This window comes from Protopterus annectens, chromosome 2.part0 (assembly GCF_019279795.1).
Source record: "Protopterus annectens isolate FY-2018-M chromosome 2.part0, PAN1.0, whole genome shotgun sequence".
NCBI lineage: Eukaryota > Metazoa > Chordata > Ceratodontiformes > Protopteridae > Protopterus > Protopterus annectens.
In genome coordinates, this window is record NC_056728.1 from 1,251,284,180 (window position 1) to 1,251,305,425 (window position 21,246).

Sequence of the window (21,246 nt, forward strand, 5' to 3'; positions counted from 1 at the left end):
TTATTTTATATTACCAAGTTATTTTCATTAAGGAACATTTTCTGAAGCCCAACATAATATTTTCCCAGATGGTAATAATCTTGCTTGTTTCTTGGTGTGTCAGGAGATGGCTGAATGGAAAGTATAACATTTTATACTATTTTTTCAGCCCAAACACTAGCAAATTAGAGGCTACTTCTATACGACCTAAAGACCACATCTCAGAAATTCTCACTAGACTAACTTATTTACATGTTAAATATGTAAGAGGCAATTCAGTTTTAAAATGCTGTCAGTTTATACAGGAGAGAAATATAATGGAAAACATTATTACTTAAAAGGGTGAATGGAATTCTAAAGGAGTTATTGTCTCTTTGGTCCCTACAATAACCTTTTTTTGTGAACTTTCCGGTTCACAAAGTACAGATAAAGTAATTTAAGTAAAGTTATGTAATAGGCAGTTGTAGTATGAATTCAAAAAAGACTGCTATTACTGAAACATTTCTTTTAACAAATGGGATTGATTCTTGATTAAAAGCATTTTAGAAAGTCACACCCTAGCGTTACATGACAGCAGCAGTTAAGAGAGAGCTTGCATGCCTTGATTAGAATTTTAGTTATGCTCAGACTTTAGAATATTTGCTATATCATGGCAACATTCACATAGATTCATGTCACTCTCTATGGATGAAAGGCTACTAAAGCTAGCTTGTGTTTACCCTTTTGGCTTGTAAAGAATGTTTTGAAAAGTATGTGTGAATCTGCCCTGTCATCTTCAATAACCGTTGAAGAAGAAAAAAAAACTCAGCAGTGAGAAAACAGGACATGATCAGAATGGCAGTTCTCTGGTCATTAGTGACTGACCCAAGGGTTGTGTTATGGCACAGTAATCATAGGAGTTTGCTGATTAGGAATATTTCTGAATTCACGGCTGTACACCAAATTACACAGTATCAGAGTAGGACAGTGGTTACAGCTATAAAATAATAATGACAGTATGAAGAAGTAAAATCGTAAAGGTTCAAAACAAATAAGCGCTGACAGAAGACATGATAAATAGCAGCTTACATGTAAAATTAGTGTAAATGCATACTTGCAATATATAGATATTTCTAGGGCTGATGTGCAAACCATATTTTAGAAGCAGTCTGGATATTTTACCAAGGAATTTCAGCTCTGCTCGCTGCTGGATAAGCCTTCTGACTAATGAAGAAGACACATTTATTTTTGCATTAATTTTTAGTTATTTTACACTAGCTAATCCATTTAATTTCAGATATGTGTCCTTTGCTTGTATGTCCACAGCTAGCTCAGTGAAGTACAGTGAGGTTTTGTAATTACTGAATGCTGGGTCACGAGCCAACTCCTGTGCTGAGGAACTGAACATGGGGCTTCAGAGCTTACTGCCTTATCTAGAAATCATTCAAATAGACTACACTGCCTGCATTTCAGTGGCGTGCAGCTGTGGATCTGTGTATACAATAACTACAAAAGACAACAGAAAAGTGTGAACTGAATATAGCAGAAAATTCAAATGCTGTGGTGTGCAGTATGCAAAAAGGCATTAACCAGTGTGCAATCTTAAAATGGAGCCCTTGTTAAAACACCTCAAAGACTTGGTTTCATAGCTGCAGGTGTTTCCTGAGATCTTACATGTCCTCTGATAATCCATTCACTTTGTCAGCTGCGTTTACTAATGAAGTTACTGAGCCGTTTCAAGGAAGTTTATCCATTGAACTGGCAAATGAACAAACATTTTATTGTTTTTGGTTTCATGTATGCATTTCTCTCTGGATCTACTCTTCCCCTAATTTACATGTTTCTTAATACTGTATATTTAACAAGTTCCTTCTGACCTGTTTCCGGACTAAATTTAAAACAAAAAAATTATTAAAAGAAGAAAACTTTATAAAAGGAAAACAACATTTCTAGTATTGTGCAACTGAAGGGGAAAAAAAGGAAAATATGTTTGGCAGTGACACTTGCTTATATTTAACAACTGAAATCGTGTAATTATTTATGTCTGTTGTACAAGGCCTCAAGCATATCCAAAAAATTCACTGAAACCAAGGACACCAAATGTCATAGGTTTCTCAAGACTGTTCATGGCAATAATACCATTTAGGGTAGTGAAAGAAAAAAACAACATGAGTTTAATGACTGTAAACTGACTCACCTTGACATTCCAACTTATGTGTACTTTTTTCCTAGTCTACTCCATATAATTAGACTAGTAAAACTCAAACTGTACCTCTTCTACCACAAACACTTTAAATGATGTGACATTTGTTGTCAGATTAAAGGTGCCAAGTTTGAAAAATAAATAAGTATAAAAATCAGACTGAAATAGGCTCCATTTATATACTTTGTACTGAATAAAAGATAAAGGACGTAGAGAATGAGGACTTTAATAAGGTCAAAAGTTATGACAAATCACTTGTGTGATCATTTGTAGGGATTCAACAGACAAATGATACATAACTTGCACTGAACATTTCAGTTCACTCGGTTTGCTTTGTCTTTCATTACTCTGAACTTTACTTAATGTAACAAAAAATGTCACATACACAGTAGAATAATGTTATCTCTGTACCTCATGACTACAGAAAAACAAGAAAAATTAATCAGGTTAGCTTTATATGTATTTTCTAAGCATGTGCTCCACTGTGACTATTAAACAGGTATTAGTTATGTCCTTACTTTTAACTCAGCCATTGTTTAAGTAAAACTCCTAAATTAATGGTTAGAAGGAGTTCGCTAAAGACTTAATGCTGCAATTGGGACAGGGCATCCTTACGTTATATTTCAGTTTTATAGGAGTTGTCTTGTACATCACTGCATCATTAGCTATCCTGCTGCATCAGTCTTCAGTTTACATGCTTGAGATGAGCTCATCGAGTCCTTGGTCATCAATGTTGAGAGGGACAGCGAGAAGTATCTGACACAGCCTGTCCATTCTGCTTATTAAAAGGGGAGTCATATTTGGATACTCTATTCTTCCAACTTTGAGGTTTCCTACTGACGATATAAACTTATTTATAAACCTACGTTTTCTGTTGCACTAACCTGTGCTTTGTCTGTATGTCAGCACAGGAAGGAACACTCCATGAAGGGTAACAATGGGGCACTGAAAGAAAAAAATTCTCTTCTTCATCCTTCCGATGCAGTTTCTACCTGGTGTTTTCATATGCCAAATTTTAAACTGTAATGCCCGTTTTTCTTTTGCTGTAGTAATATCCACATTTGACTACCTATGCCCTGCTTTACTTTGTCCCAGTATGATTCATAAACTCCTGAAATTACATAACAGCATTTTCAACTAACTTTTCCTATTATCATCAGACTTCCTTCCAGTGTTAATCTTTTAATTAATTAGTCACCTTTCTCAGTGCCTGAAAAATATCTAATAAACAAAAATGATTTAATGTATACCGATTTTCCTTCCCTTGCTATGTTCTTTCTTATCTGTTATTTTCTTACAGCCATTTTCTCCCCTATTGCCCCTAATTCATATTTTACCCCAACTTATTTTTATACCAGTTGTTAACCAAAAATTAAGATCAGATACTTTTAAATTTATCTTGACAGCCACAGGAACTGGCAGAAATTCAGAAAAGGCTGCTGCTAAACCAGTTCCTACATTCTTATTTCTAGGTAATTTAATTTTCTTTACTAGTCATAATACTCATCACTTTCATTTTATTTATGAATGAGTAAAAAATATATACATAGATTTTTACACAAATAAGCTTTTCTTCAGACAGACTCAGAATGCAGTAATCACGTGACACACCAATTGCAGTACCAGTAACCCCCCTAAAGGCACAAACACTGTAACACTGAGAGCTTTACATATATACATTCACACATACCTAAATATGTGGCATCGCTCTTCAAGAGGAAACTTACATACATTATGCACATTATATATATTAGCTTAGTATACATTATAGATGTATTATGTACTAAGTATGTCATCTAATGTGCACAGATATATAATAAACCAAAAATAATTCACTTACTTTATGGAAAAATGCATACTAACATTTAGCTTCGTAGGCAGATTTTTGTTTTGTGGGGATTTTTAGAAGCCTAACCACACTTTCCCATGAAGCTTTTAGTCCCTATAATTTAAGTACAAGCATGGAACTTATAAACAAAGACATTGGCAACCTTCAAACACTAGACCCCACCCAGTTTGGGTTTGTGAAGGGCCGATCTTGTCTCCTGAACCTGACTGACTTCTTTGAATCAGTCTCCAGAGCCATGGACAAGGGTAAGGTGGTCCACACAGCCTATCTAGACCTTGCCAAGGCCTTTGACACCATCCCTCACTCTGGAATCATAGATAAACTTACTAAGCTGGGCATTAATCCCTATGTCACCTAATGGGTTGCTAAATGGCTTACTGACAGAACCCACACACACTAAAAGTAGCCGACTCTCCAAATCCCAGACAAGTGACAAGTGGAGTACCTCAGGGTTCAGTAGTTTGCAGATGACTGCAAACTGGGAGCCATTATTGAATCCCAAATTATGTGGGACTCTACAAAAGGGCCTTTTACAGAAACAGATGCTTGGTGAACCATAAAAACATGTATCCATGAATTACCATATAGGTGGCAGTACACTAAACACAGAAAGTGTGATCCTCATTAGACCCATTATAGAATCATTTGGTATGTACCTCTCAAGACATCTGCAACAACTGGAAAGGCCTCAGAAATACCTCACTAAAAAAAATCACAGGCCTAAAGCAGATGAAAATTCCAGCTATAATCTGTCGCATATCGTCTACTCAGGAGTGATCTCTGCTTAACGTACAAGGCCATGTAAAACCCAGAGCTGTTGGACATGCTACATAAAAATCCCAATGGATCTAATGTCATCACAATAAACAAAACATGCTGGAGACTCCCAGACTCTGGAATAGATTGCCCATACATGTCAAGCAGAGTGCCTCTTTGGACCTCTTCAAGAGGAACCTTGACAATTGGATGGGAGAAAGGAAATTCACCCCAGGGATCACGGTCGCGCCCTGCTAGACAGGGGTCCAGGAAAGTAAATAATGTGGGAAGAAATAGCCTAGGGCTGATAGCCCAGTACCAACCTATGAACCTATGAACCTATGAACCCAGATATGGACTAAACATTACATTACATTTGACATGTATGCACTCTGTAAAATCACTATAATGAAAGTCTTCTGACCATACAATATTTATTTGCATTAGCATGCAGTGACCCCATGGCACTGAGAGATAAACTCCTCACTGAACCCCATATGCCTCTTGTTTAATTGGCAGCATGGGAGTTGGAGGGACAGCAGGGGTTGATGGAAGTAAGTGGCCAATGTGGTTCACCCATCCTGGGGGGAGGTGGAAGACAGCCTGGACTCACAGCATTACATAGAGTTAAAAGCCTGATGAGGTTCTTGCTGCATAAGCAATGTACTGCTTAGTTGGGAGGTTACATGTCCATAAAAGCAGCTCCTGAAAGGTGTGATTGAGGAACAAGCAAAGCTTCTACAAGCTGCAGGAGTTAGGGCACAATCCCTGCCACTGGAAAAATGCTGCATCAGTAACTCTGATCTCCTCACAGTTCCCAGACATGGATCAGGATGAGCACAGGGAGGTTAATTTGGGTTTGGGTGACCTGGTAAATGAGGACAGAAACTAGTGTCAGCTATTTATGATAGCTTGATTAAAGTAATTTCTTAACAGCTTGAAGATCTGATAATAATGTGAGCATAACAGGATTAAGATCAGTCACTAAAAACCTTCCAACCAAAATGATTTATCTTCCATAAAGACAATTTCACTCTGACCAGAGCATTTTTCAAGGTCTGGCACAACTGATAACTCACTTGTATTTTGATGCATTGACAGGTGATTATGTTCTGAACCCGGTAGTTTAGTCAAGTGTTTTATTACTCTTCTGTGCATTTGCATATCCAGTTTCTTGGACCAGATACTATTTATGATGTACTGTAAAACCAGTTACAATGCCTCTTATTGTTACAGACATCAAACTTTGTTTTCTGTGAAAATTAAACAAACAAGTTTCACCTTTACTCGTTTGCCTCTCTGTAAAACTATAATACATTTTGATAACCTATCATTAAATTTCTGTTTACATTGCATTTCCTGTGATAGCTTAGCAGAGGTTTGCGTACTGTCAGGTACAAGCAAAGAAAAATGAAGTAGGTAGCTTATATTTTACAATGTCTACTTATCAATGATTGCATATTATAAAGATCTCAAGAGTGTAACAGCGTAATTCTGCACTGAAGATCTGACAAACAGCAAACAGAGGCCTCCAGATAGTCAAATTTTCTGATGAGATCTTGTTACTGACTGGACCATTTGTTCTACTTGTCCTAAGTCTTCACATAACTCCCACTGACTCACAAAAAAATGAAATTCTTGGCTCACGAACTAAAGACCTTAATTTCATATTATTACAGCAGGAATTCCATAGATAGCAAACACAGGTTTCAGTACTGTGGCAACGCTTTGTGATATGGTTTAATGTATTTATTTGCATAACATCAAGAAATTTCTTGTAGTAGTCCACACATAAAAGATAATGTACATCGTTGTATTGCAACAAGTCTCACTTTAATCCAGTGTAATAATGAAATATCATGAATACCTTTGTTTCTTTTTGATTTTGATTTCTGAATATACTGCAAATATCAGATTCCAGCCTCGTTTTGTTTTACTTGTTTGGACAACAAAGGACACAACAAGCCATCTGTTTAAAATTGCTGATGACTAGGTGTAACTTATAGATATTATTTAACATGGCTGATGGTTATGGTAACCTTTTGAAATGTCTAGACCCACTAGAATGAGTCCCAAAACATAGATAATGAATTGCCGAAAAAAACAGACATATATATTAAGTCTCAGATTGCCATTACTTGAAACATTCCCTTTTCTCCAAGCTATGGTGATTTTGTTATTAGTATATATAAGTTCTGGTGGCTTGTCCCTGACAAAACAGAAGTTTAAAGCCATACAGTGATGTTCAAGATTTTCTCTTCTTTGGCAGTTTTGATAATTTTTTCCATGTGTTTGCATTCAGCATTTTGTGTGCTGCATTTTAATAGGGATCCTGACTGCAATAAAGATCAACTTAAATGAATTGATGAAATTAGTTAGTTTTGTTTGACCATTATATCATGATCATGGCATGCAGCAACTGCATTTCTAAGTCTGTCCAAGTAAGCTCATCAGCAGACATACAGAATCTAAGAAACAACTGCTGGACTTGCAAATCTTTCTCAAAGAAATCTTTTGGTACTTCCTTATTATAGCGGCCCCGGCAATACCATTTGTGGCAACCACACAAACGTATTATTGTAGCAACTTTCTAAGTTTGTAATGGCAATAATAAATTCTCCATTATCTTGTATTAACCACACATTTCTTTTAACTTTGTCCATATTTCTTGCTGTTAGAGGTTGAAAGGCATGCTAATCACTAGCTTGCAGGTACAATGTTGTTGATGTATCATGGCCTTAACTTTATAGTGGCCCCATCAATAGCATCTGTGGCAGCCACACAAACTATTATTGTACCAACTTTCTAAATTTGTAATGGCAGTGGGGTATACTTGTAAACAAGTCCTTGACATCTATGCTAGCAAAAATGAGATTGTCTCTGTATAAATCATGAGTAATTTTCCTAAGACAATCCCAGAAATCAACCAAGATATGTCCAAATTGCTTGATCACCTCTTTGCTCCCTAAATCAATGCATTTGGCCATAGAAAATGTCTTGGATGCTATAGCATCCACAATGGGTCTCATAGGTGGGTCCCATGATGTAGGGATCACAATGTCCTATGAATTTCTATGTAAGTGTTCAGGTTTAACACACACAAGGATTTTAGGTACACAACCAGATTTTTGCGATAATACGGCTTGCTTCCCGGTGTGTGACTGTAACCAGAAATGTATGCAGAATCACACAGAGAATGTTATCTGTAAAAAAAAAAAACACTCTGTTGAGGTAGGAGTAGTGTAGTACTACAAAAATGACTGCTTGTTTGAACCTATGCCGTTTCCCGACATCATGTCAGTCTTTGTGCTTTTCCAAGTCCTGTTATGTGTGCACGCAACAGAGCACAGCCGCGTCTGCAGCATATATTCCCTTCCCCAGAACTAGCAGCCCAAAAGGGGTAAAAAGTAACTGACAGTTCACACACCATTCAAAAAGGGGGAGAAAGGTAACACCTACAGACGTGATTCAGTTATTATTAAACACACACATCACAGAAAGCAGGGAGTGTGAAATTTTCATGTGAAAATGCAGAAGCGCAAAAGACTGTTTCAGGAAAAGTAAAATCTTACAACCTGCACGTTTGCTACGGGGGACAAAAACATAGAGATAGCTGGTCAAAATCTTTCAGATGATGAAAATAAAATCTGAGTACTGGCAATGAACATAAGGATGGTATATTCCCGATTAACTTAGCCTATATTGCGCTTGTAATCAGGAAGGCAGGATCTACCATGCGCTGCATGCAGCAGTATGTAGTTCACTGGCAAAGTGAGACATGTCAGTCAGGACTCCAAAATTTGGCAGTTAGTCCTCTCCCTGCCTCAAAACCATGTGTGCCACAATTTAGCTTACTTGCTTACACTCCCTTTTCCAGCTTAATAGACCTGCTGTCTCAGACTTGGGACTAAATTCGCAACCGCGAAAATCTAGTTGCGATAATACGTAAGTACCGGATTTTAATGTTCCAAACTTTAATGGACTTAGTCCTTAAAAATTATTTTATATTATTTGAGGGGCACTATTTAAGACAAAAGGTAGGGGTAGCAATGGGGGCCTCATGTGGGCTCCTATTTGCTAACATAGTTTTAGCTGAATGGGAAACCACTGTGATATTTAAGACCAAATTATTTAAACAATGCCTATTTTATGGCCGTTTTTTTAGATGACATCCTAATTTTATGGGATGGAAGCCATGAGTTGTTACAGGAATTTCTAGGTGTTCTGAATTCTAGTACACAATTTCTAGAATTCACTATGGAAATTAATGAAGATGTTATTCATTTCCTTGAAATTGCTATTAGTAAAGATAAAGGAAATCGTGATTTTGTATCTACATTGTACCGTAAGCCAACCTACTACAATGCCCTGTTGCATTTTTCAAGTGCACATCCTGTTCACCAAAAAAGATCTTTGGTAAAGGGGCAAGGTGTTAGGTTGGCTAGAATGGTAAGCGATAACCAACTTTTTCTAAAAGAAATGAAAACTTTGGAGCATATGCTTATGGCACGAGGGTACCCTAGGAATTTTATTGACCCAATTTTCAAGGAGGTTATTAAGAAGAGATCTCAGGGACATTTTGCACCAATATTGGGAAGACCTGTCAATAACAGGATAAATTCTGAAGCCATGGCTATCAACACCAACACAATAAAAGTCCAGAAATCCATGGTTTTAACTTATAGTTCATCATTCGAGAGTATTAAGGCTATTTTAAGGAACAACTGGACACTGTTTGATATAGAACAGCAGTATAAAAATAAATTAGGTGACCACCCAGTGGTAATATATAAGAGGGATAAGTCTTTTAAAAATTTGTTGGAAAGGAATTTATCTACGGGAGTAATAGGCACCATGAAAAAATGTGGTCACTGCAATCAATGCCCCTATATCTTTGAAAATGAGGGTTTTACTATACAGGGATATGGGAAAGTATATTTGACCCAAAGGTTTAATTGTGCTAGTAAGAGCTTGGCTTACATTGCTATTTGCCAAAATTGTCATGTATTTTACTTTGGTAAGAAGATTAATAATTTTAATAAATGAGTATATCAACATGTATACGATATCAGGAAATGCAATGTAAAAAACGCATTATATAAGCATATTAGAAATAAGCCGTATCATTGCTTCAAATTCACTGCCATTGAGCAGGTTGGACACAATGATAGAGGGGGTCCATCTGAATTATTTTTAGAATTCCGTGAATTGATGTGGCAGCTTAAATGCAATGCTACCTCCCCTCCAGGACTCAATGACACAGTCTCTATATCAGGTTATCTTAAATTAAAGGCTGAATTTCACATTTAATTAATTAACAAATACATTTATTTTATATAATGTTATATTGTAAGGGACTAGACAGGGTTAAGGTTGTGTAATATAGTTAGTAAAAGCTTATAATACTTATTTGTTTTGTATTCACCTTGTTGCTGTAACCTTTATCAGATTTCAAACAAATGTTTTTATTAATCAATTTTATTTAATTGGTTTTAGTCACATGGTTCCAAATGTATTTAAAGAGATGAAACCAAATGATTTGGTTATTCTGATGAAGTCAATAGCATACTAGCTGACGAAAGTGCTTAATAAAGGACAGAATTTTTTTGGAATCCACCTGTGGGCCATATTGTTTATCTTTATCTGTTTCATTTATAAAGAGGCTGAAGAGAAGGGGTCCTAAGACAGAGCTGTTGGGAGCACCTGTTGGAGTTAAGGAATGGGGAGAAAGAGTTGAGCCATTTAGTGGATTGTTGCCTACCTGTAAGATAGTTAGTGAACCAGTTTAGAGTCGAGGGAGAGATACCAAGGGGAGAAAATTTACTGAGGAGTAATAGGTGAGAGACTGTATCGAAAGCCTTTGAGAGATTGAGAAAGAGTGAGGATATGAATTTGCCATTGCTTGTAACTTGATTGACTGTGTCCATAAAGGAAATGAATGCAGTAACAATGCTATGACCTAGCCTGAAGACAAATTGAGTTGGGAAGAGATGGTTTGTCAGTAGATAGTCTAGAAGTCGATAGTGGATACATTTTTCAAGAATTTTGGAGCGGGGGGAGACAGAATGGCTGTGGGTCAGAAGTTGAAAATGTCAGTACTATTACTGCCTTTGTGGAGGGGAAGAATATAAGCTTTTTTCCAGATAGTGGGAAGATAAGATTCTTGGAGGGCTCTACTGACAAGTATGCAGATTAGTTAGGTAATGGATCTAGCTGACATTTGGAGGTATTCTGGGGGTAAGTTGTTGTGGGCAGTGTAGCCCGGTTTCAGTTTTAGGAGAAGTTTGGTTATAATGGAGATAGATATAGGGGAGAAAGAGAAGGAGGGTGGGGAAGGAGTGGCCATATCCTGAGAGAAGCGTGTTAGTGGAAAGAGGTTAGAGTTGGAGGTAGTTTGGGGGAAGGTGGGGGAAGTTTGGCTATAGTTTCAATGAAATATGAGTTAAAGAGAGTAGCTATTTCACTGGCAGTTTTCTCAGGGAATGGACAGGGGTTGTTTTTGATGCCAGGGTTGCTTATAGATGAGATAGAGTTCCAGAATTGCTTTGGATTTTGTTTGTGATCTTTTTGGAAGTTTAAGTAACAGTCTCTTCAGTCAGATATGACTAGGAGCTTAGCATGATTACAAAGTTGTCTAAATTCTATGAGATCAGTGGGATTCTTGGACCTTTGCAATTTTTTCCATATTTTGTCCCAAGCAGCACCTTGCTTGGTGGTTTTAGAGACCCATATGGTATGCTTAGTTTTTATCCTTTTTATTCTTACAGGGGCTAATTTGTCTAATTTGTTTAAGATATTGAGGAATGTGAAGTTGAAGAACTCAACAAAGTTGTCGAGGGGCAGAAATTTTAGTATGTTCCAACTGATGTTGCTTAGGATATCATTAAAAGTTGAGGGATTAAAATTGTTTAGGTTTCTACTTTGTTTATATTGGTGTTGGGAAGGTACTGTGTTGATTTTGCAAAGTATATAGGCTGGTCGGTGATCACTAATGCTGGAAGGAAGTGTCCCTGTTGCTGAAATTTTATTTGGCTCTGACACTAGTATCCAGTCAAGAATTGAGCCGGAGTCTTTATTTTTATTGGGTTGTGTTATATCTGTTATTAGTTGTGTAAAGTTGAATAGGTTAATGTTAGATGATGGAAAATGACATGATATGAATGGAGGTACTTTTATGGAGGGAAGAATTATTTGTTTGGTAAAGAGGAGTATGTCAAGTGAATGCAGGCTAGCGGATATGTCTGAATAGCTAGGAAGAGATGAGAGTTGCATGGTAGTTGTTGATGTACATGTGTGAGGTATATAGGCTGAATATAAGGTGGTTAGAATAGATGAGATGCATAGTAGAAGGGCAGGAAGGCATAGTGGAGAGATAGGTATGTGAATAGTTAGCATGTTGGATAAAGCAGAGTACAATCTGGATGAGATATACTTTGGGGTGGTTTTGTCAGTGGTACTATACAAATAAGGTAGAGGTTGTGGACAAATTCAGAGAAATAATGAAGGCCAAAGAACATAATACCCATACAAGTTTTAGTTTAAACAATAATGACAGTTGTGACAGCAACATGCATATTGGAGAATGCAGGAATTGGGACAGCTAATAAATCATAAATCTGTATGTGGAGTAGTACACAAGGACCAGTCAGACAAACTGAACTGTTTCTAGCTGTCATTTTGAACAGCATAATAACTGAAGATTATGCTGCAATTCATTGGTACAGATGTGTAACTCTAACAAATGAGATTTGTTTATTTATTTAATGTTTGTTGACCGGGAATGTCCAACTGGGCACAAGCACTTTTTCAGCGGATGTTCATGGGAAAAGCCCCAAACAGAATAAAGGTAGTTACAAATAACACATTATACAATATATAAGCTCATACAGTAGTGGTACATACAAGGATAACAAGAAAAAAAAAACAGAGATATTGGAGATTGAAAAGGAATGATTAATTAAGAAAGAAGTGAACTTAGAGAAGAATAACATAGAGAAGTTTGGAAAGAAAGAGAAGAAGGAAGAGGCACAGAGAAATAGACAGGGGATCTAGAGAGAGTAGGAGGGAAAATAGATGAGAAAGAGACTCCTATCAGTAGAGTGAAGATCAACAGTGAGGTGTAGTGAAGGAACGCTTTTAAAAATGTCAGGAAAGGCAGGAAGGAATCAGCCAGGTGTAAGGCAGGAGCAGAGCCAAGAATGAGATAGGTGAGATTTCAGGTGAAATTTAAACTGTAGGTGATTTCGTATGGTAAGTATGTTTTGGGGGATTGAGTTCCATGTTCTAGCAATGCGGCTGGAGTAAAGAGAATCACCAAAAAAGTTGTTAGATTTTGTGACTTTTAAGAGGTATTTGTCATAAGATCTATGTGGTCTTTTATTAGATTGGAGTTGAAGTAGGTTGCAGATTGCAGGACACTTGTCTGGGAGACAAGTGAGAGTTCAAGATGTAATTGCACATAAGATGTGGGACATATCATAAAAATACAGTAAGAAAGAAATTTTGGAAGATAAGAGTCATATGGAGGCAACCCATTAACATCAGGATTCTTTGTCTATGAATGTCAATGTATGGCTATGGACATTGTCCAGTATGTGTGAAGGAATGACCACCCATGATAGTTAGCCCCTAGGAGAAGTAATCACAACCAAAATGTGGCTGATGTCAGTCCTTGTGTAATGGCAATTGCTGCATGCACCATTTCAACATATTTTATGTATCAAGAGGGTAAAGCATATGTGGCTTACATGTGTAGATCCTGCTGCTGGAATGAATACACAAGTTACTGCAATCTGACATAGTACACCGCTGAAGGCAGTTTGCTGTGATGTCAGAACACAATATGTTTTCCCAGTTGTGTGACACTTTGGTAGCATGTAGATCACAACAGGCAATATACTTCACAAATAAGTACAACAGTAGCATTAGGTATTAAGTGAACTGTAGAAACTGCTTGAGGTTTCATACAAGTGTACATTGGCCCATAACAATGTTGGTTTCCTTATCACATTAGCCACGACTTCCACTGCATAACTATCAGCAGAGCCATGCTGCTAAAGGAAAATTCTCAGTACTTTTTGCCACAAAATGACAAAACACAATACATATGCCACAATATTGATTAATTAATGTGCATTGTGATAAACGTCATTCAATGGAATACATCATTGTACAGGGCATACTCACAGAAAAGTACAGCAATTACTTAATGAGCCTCAGTTATCTATCCCAATACCATAATAAACTATGAAAACAGAGATGCTATGACACTTTGTGACAATTATGCAGCATGACATACATCAATATCTGTTGAATAAACCATTTTAGCTTATAGCCACTGTAATGTAAAAATAATAATAGTAATAATAATAATAATAATAATAATAATAATAATGTTTATATTGTTTATATATTGTAAATATATCTGTTTTCACTTATTTTCAAATCGTTTTTTCTCAAAACTTGCATTTTATCTGTCTTTGGCCTAGCACTCTAGTGTGGGGTCATTTACTGCACTGTTATAACTTGTTGATACTTGTGAACCCCTGCTAGCTCTGAAAAAACAAAAAAACAAAAAAAATCTTGCTTTTTTCCCACTTTTCTGAGATTTTAAAAAGTTCAGTTACAGGCTTGCTGTTCTTGAACTGTTTGTAAGTTTCTGTGAGGCCATTTTTTGCTTGGGCTAAAGGGAAGTCTCTCTGTTGATCAGTGGCAGTGAAAAACATTGAGCAGCCTGCCTGCCCCTGTGGGAGTGGTTACTGACTTGAAACTGTAGTTTTATTGGCCATTTTGGGTCAATTCCAAAACTCCTTCATCTTCCTCTCTTAAAACCTGGTTGCCTCATGGTTTTGGTGTCTTTTCAGGCTTGTTGGCTGTTGGTGAAGCACCCACCAAGAGGAGAAAAGCTGAGAGAAGAAAGGAGCCACTTTTGAGATTTTAAGTATTTTTCCTCTGTTTATTTGCTAAGTTTTTCTGCATAGCTGCCTATTTTGAGCATTTTCTGGCTTGTTAAACTTGATTTCTGCATTAGTAACTGTATTTAGAGCACAACCTAGAGCTGTTTACTGAATTTCCTGTTTGCACTTATTTTTAAAATCGTTTTTTTCTCAAAACTTGCATTTTATCTGTCTTTGGCCTAGCACTCTTGTGTGGGGTCATTTACTGCACTGTTATAACTTGTTGATACTTGTGAACCTCTGCTATCTCTGAAAAAAACAAAAAAATCTATAAAGATCTGGCTTTTTCCCACTTTTCTGAGATTTAAAAAGTTCAGTTACAGGCTTGCTGTTCTTGAACTGTTTGTAAGTTTCTGTGAGGCCATTTTTGCTTGGGCTAAAGGGAAGTCTCTCTGTTGATCAGTGGCAGTGAAAAACATTGAGCAGCCTGCCTGCCCCTGTGGGAGTGGTTACTGACTTGAAACTGTAGTTTTATTGGCCATTTTGGGTCAATTCCAAAACTCCTTCATCTTCCTCTCTTAAAACCTGGTTGCCTTGTGGTTTTGGCATCTTTTCAGGCTTGTTGGCTGTTGGTGAAGCACCCACCAAGAGGAGAAAATGCTGAGAGAAGAAAGGAGCCACTTTTGAGATTTTAAGTATTTTTCCTCTGTTTATTTGCTAAGTTTTTCTGCATAGCCGCCTATTTTGAGCATTTTCTGGCTTGTTAAACTTGATTTCTGCATTAGTAACTGTATTTAGAGCACAACCTAGAGCTGTTTACTGAATTTCCTGTTTGCACTTATTTTTAAAATCGTTTTTTTCTCAAAACTTGCATTTTATCTGTCTTTGGCCTAGCACTTTTGTGTGGGGTCATTTACTGCACTGTTACAACTTGTTGATACTTGTGAACCTCTGCTATCTCTGAAAAAACAAAAATCAAAAAAAATCTTGCCTTTTTCCCACTTTTCTGAGATTTAAAAAAGTTCAGTTACAGGCTTGCTGTTCTTGAACTGTTTGTAAGTTTCTGTGAGGCCATTTTTTGCTTGGGCTAAAGGGAAGTCTCTCTGTTGATCAGTGGCAGTGAAAAACATTGAGCAGCCTGCCTGCCCCTGTGGGAGTGGTTACTGACTTGAAACTGTAGTTTTATTGGCCATTTTGGGTCAATTCCAAAACTCCTTCATCTTCCTCTCTTAAAACCCTCTTTTGCGGTTTTGCGCGTTTTTGTGCATAGCGCAACAGCGGGCAGCGCCGCCTAATTAGGTTTAAACTATTCCTGGCTCCACAAAGTCTGCTCTTCACTTTTTCCCTTAGAACTGCTCTATCTCTCAATTTAAACACCATATTCTCATTCTAAGGCCCTTCACTGGTCCGATTAAGTAATTCTACAAGTTAGCACTATTAAACCATAAGCACTACTTACTCTTATATTCTCTACGATTACCCTGTCCTCTATTGGTCCATCTTAAATTCAGTTTCCCTATTACTCTAGCATGTCCAAAGGTCAGTCAATGGTTTCCTCTCCAGTCCAGCTGGTGAATCTGGGAATTTTGAGGCAATGTCACAACTGTCTCATGTAAACGGACAACCCTCTCCTCCTCCAAACAGGTTCAAATATATGTGAGAGATGCAACTATTTAGCCAAACTGGAGGCTGAGCTCTCTCATCTCAAAACTGGTGTAACCAGTCAGGAGGAGAAGGTAACCTCACACAACACAATTCCAGTATCACATAGTCCCACCACATCAGCGAACCAAACACATAAATACACAAAAACATACTCTGAGGCTCTAAATAAAAATCTACCTAAGCAACAGAGACCTCCAAAGCAGACATCCAAGCAAACGCTACCTCAAAACAAAACACACACAACACATAACCCACAAAGTCAGTGTGCCAAGCAGCCACAGCCCTTAAGGCTGAATAACACACCTGATACTCTTGTTATAGGTGACTCTATTGTCAGACACACTGACATCCCACTCACCAGGGTGAATAAAGAGAAGGTCATGGTGAGCTGCCTGTCGGGTGCTAGGATCCGACACATAACGCAAGCACTCAGGTCACTCCAAAGCAAATACAAATATGACTCAGTCATTGTACATGCTGGTGTGAATGACCTGAGACGTACCTCCCTGGACTACATGAAAAGAGACATAGAGGAGCTCTCTGATCATGTAGCCCAGGCTGGTATGACCCTGACCTTGAGCAGTATCTTACCCTCACCTAGAATGATGCCACAGTACAAAGACAAAATGATCGATTTTAACAATTGGCTAAAATTTTGGTGTCATTCAAAGGGGATCCAGTGTCTGTCAGCCTGGGATGACATGCTCAACAAGCCACGTTGCTTCACTAGGGATGGCTTGCACCTGTCACTACTGGGCTTTTGGATATTGGCAAAGGCTCTTGCCACCCCCATAGTGCCTTTTTTAGGCAAGGCTCAAAAGTCAAACCCACCCCCATAGACAGCATAAGGAACAAGAAACTAAGGGTAATGCTGCTAAACACCAGAAGTCTTAACCTCAAGATGCACGCACTCGAAGCTTTCTTCAGTATGGAGAACATCGATATCTGTGCAGTGACAGAAACCTGGTTCAAGGCTCCAGAGAGCACCCCAGCACTACCAGGCTATACCTCATATCATGCTTTTCGGCCCCAAAACCCGGACCGAACCACAAAAGGAGGGGGAGTTTCCATATTTATCAAGGATATCCACACCTCCAGGTTAGTGGCATTGCACGAAGTATTGGAGACCATCCATGTGCAACTAACAGTGGGCAAGACTGCTTTTCAGTTTATAGCATCCTACAGACCACCCTCTCAAAGTCAGGAATCCCACTCGGCTTTCCTGAAAACATTGGAGAACATGAAGATCTCTCCGAACACCATTATATTAGATGACCTCAACTACCCAAACACTGACTGGGAGCACTACTCAAGCCCCAGCACCTTAGCCCAAAGTTTCCTGGAAATTATAAACTCAAATGCTATGGAACAACTAGTCACCACTCCCACAAGAGGGGACAACATACTAGACCTGATCATTACCAACATGGGGACTCTATGCTCCACACCAGAAGTATATCCCTCATTGGTAAAATCAGACCATAATTTAATTTCACTGGATGTCCACATCCCGACCCCACCCCCAGCCCAGAAAACCACAGTGAAAAACTTCTCAAAAGCGAACTTCTCACTTCTCAAAACTGAAGTGGAATCCTTCAAGGCCCCAGGGCCAGTGGAAACTATGGCCCAAACTGCAGAATCCTATATAAATGCAGTCTACAGACATCTCCAGGAATGCATGGATCATGCTATCCCAAACAAAACCAAGACCCAATCATCCAAAGGCAGGCGTCCAGTCTGGTGGACCCCTGCCATAAACAAACTGTAGAACAGAAGGAGGAAGCTACTACATGATAGAGCAAAATCCCTAATAGGGAAGGCATCTCTGATCAGTACTAGCAAAAAATTACGATCCCTCATAAAATCCTCCAAGGCCAGCTTGTAGAGAAAAATTGCACAGGACACCAAAGACAATCATAAAGCTTTTTTCAGTTATGTTAGAAACCTGGGATGCAACTCCCAGACTTGTTCTGAGTTGATTCTAAATGATAAAAAATACACTGAACCCACAGACATCGCCAATATCCTGGCAGACAGGTTCAGTGCAAACTTCTCCACCCCCTCCCCCCCAAAAGAGCAAGTATCTATCCCGGCAGAGAGCTGCCTCCCAAACATCTCAGATGCTCAGGTGAAGGCTGCCCTCTCCAAAGCAAAAAACACTGCTTCCATGGGACCAGATGGTGTCCCAGGTTGCGTCCTACATGAACTCCAAGAGGAACTAATCCCTCAAATAAAACAGCTATACAATCTCAGCCTCACTACAGGATATGTGCCCACAGAATGGCGTACAGCAACAGTGGTCCCACTCCACAAAGGTGGAGCCTCTACGGACCCTGGAAACTATCGCCCCATAAGCCTGACTAGCTTAGTCTGCAAGGCTATGGAGAGGATCATCATGGAGCTCATAAACAAAGACATTGGGGACCTACAGACACTAGATCCTACCCAGTTCGGCTTTGTCAAGGGCAGATCCTGCCTTTTGAACCTGATTGACTTCTTTGAAACAGTCACCAAAGCCATAGATGAAGGGAAGGTAGTCCACACAGCCTATCTGGACCTTGCAAAGGCATTTGACACAATACCCCACTCGGGCATCATAGATAAGCTATCCAGCTCAAATATAAACCCCTATGTCACAAGATGAGTCACAAACTGGCTCAAAGACAGAACCCACAGAGTGAGAGTTGCTGGAGCCATGTCAGACTCAAAACCAGTCACAAGTGGCATCCCACAGGGTTCTGTCCTGGGACCACTCTTGTTCGGTATATACTTTTCCGAGGTACAGGCAAGCGTGGGAGGACTATGGCTCACCAAGTTCGCAGATGACTGCAAACTGGGTGCCATAATCAACTCTCCAGCTGACACAAACATCCTTCAAAAAGGTCTCACAGAGACAGATAACTGGTGCCAGCTCCATGGTTTAAAGCTAAATGCCAAAAATGTATAGTCATACCCTTTGGCAAAAACAATGTGCCCACAAATTACCACATAGGCAGAAACCCATTAAGTACAGAGAAAGTTATTAGGGACCTGGGGACCCAAGTTGATAACAATCTCTCCTTTGAAAACCACATTGCCAAAGTGGTTATAAAGACCTTCTACATAGCCCACCTCATCATGAAGGGTTTCACATCTAGATCAAGAGAGGTAATCGTGCCTTTATTCATCCCTCATCAGGCCCATCATAGAATACAATGCCCCTTTTGGGATGTACCTTACCCGACACCTGCAGCAATTAGAAAGACCCCAAAAGTATCTCACCAAGAGGATCAAGGGTCTCAAAGAGATGCCATATGCTGCTCGGTTAAAAACTCCAGCTCTACTCAGTTGCATACCGCCTACTTGAGGTGATCTATGCCTGACATACAAAGCTATGTCAAATCCAGAATTAATGGACATGCTCCACCTCAGTAAATCTAAATCCCTTAGAGCCACATGCTCGAGGGACTTGAACCTCAGCACAGAAATAAATAGAACTTGCTGGAGGGACAGGTTTATAACCCAGAGGCTCCCTTCACTCTGGAATAGAATTCCAGTTCATGTGAGGCAGAGCACCTCACTGAATCTCTTCAAGAAGAATCTCGATAAGTGGATGGGAGATCATAGGTTTGTCCCAGGGATTACTCCCGTGTCACTATTAGACAGAGGCACAGTAAACTAAACCTTAAAAAGGGCACAGTATACTCAAATCAAGGGGTGGCGTAAGCCATAGAGAATCGGGCTAGGCTTATAATTGCCCCAGGGCAGATAGCCTAGTATGAACCTATGAACCTATGAACCAATAATAAAAGCTATACACCACTGAATTAGAACATATTCAATGTAGGTCAGGCTCCTCTTAGCCTGTGCACTAAATGAAAATGCAAAGCAAGAATTCATGTCACACTTGTCAAATTACACACACTTGAAGGGAGAACCTAATCATTGAAATTGATAGCATATGGCTTCTATTAAAGGGATGACACAACTTTTGCTGCCTCTCCCCAATTCTAAAAGTGTACAGTAAGTAAAACTGTAAACCTCCATTGCTTTTGCAATGCCAGTCCTGAGTTCTATCACTCTGTTACACATTGAGTATTTACACCTCGACAGACTTGAATATCTGCCTAGCTGTGTGCCTAGTTCATACAGCTGTATAGAAACCACTGATAATGCATACAGAACTGTATCTAAAGTAACATGAAGCACACACTTGAAAGAACTACATCAGCAGTTATTTGCAGTAGTTACACATCCCCTAAACTGCATTCTGTGCCTCAAAATCCTTCAGCCTTGTTAGTGTGCACAGTAGTGTGTGCATCTTTTGGCTAAGGCAGTCCTATCTATCATTATTGCATTTTACAATTACATTACCAGATTTGAACTCCTGCATATCTAGGTCCACAATCTAGAGAATCATATATTAACTGCTGATGCCATGTAAGTGATCAGTACTGTAGATGTCATAAAGCACACTCTTGACTGAATGAGTTCAGTGTTATGTTTGAAGCCATATGACTCACATAAAATGTGTTTGAATTGACCAAATTATGTAGCCATTTAACTGTTCACCCTACATTGATGCATCTATTGCACTACAGTCATGCTCACTTATATTAGTCAGTCATTGTTGGATTTGAACACCTACCTGTCTAAGGTATACAGTCTAGAAAACCATGGATTAGCCACTCACATAGATCACAGAAAAAGTCTTACTACACTTGTGAGACAGCACATATTTGAATGGATGACTTCAGTATTGTGTTGCAAAGCAGGTGATTGGGCTAAAAAGGACTGAAATAGTTGGGGAGCACTGTCCCTGTGTGAATGTTTCTTCTGAGTTGAAGTGTACATACCAGATCATTTGCATATGCCAGTTCTGCCTACCACAATGGTCACACATATTCATACTAGTCATTGATAGATTCAAACACTCATCT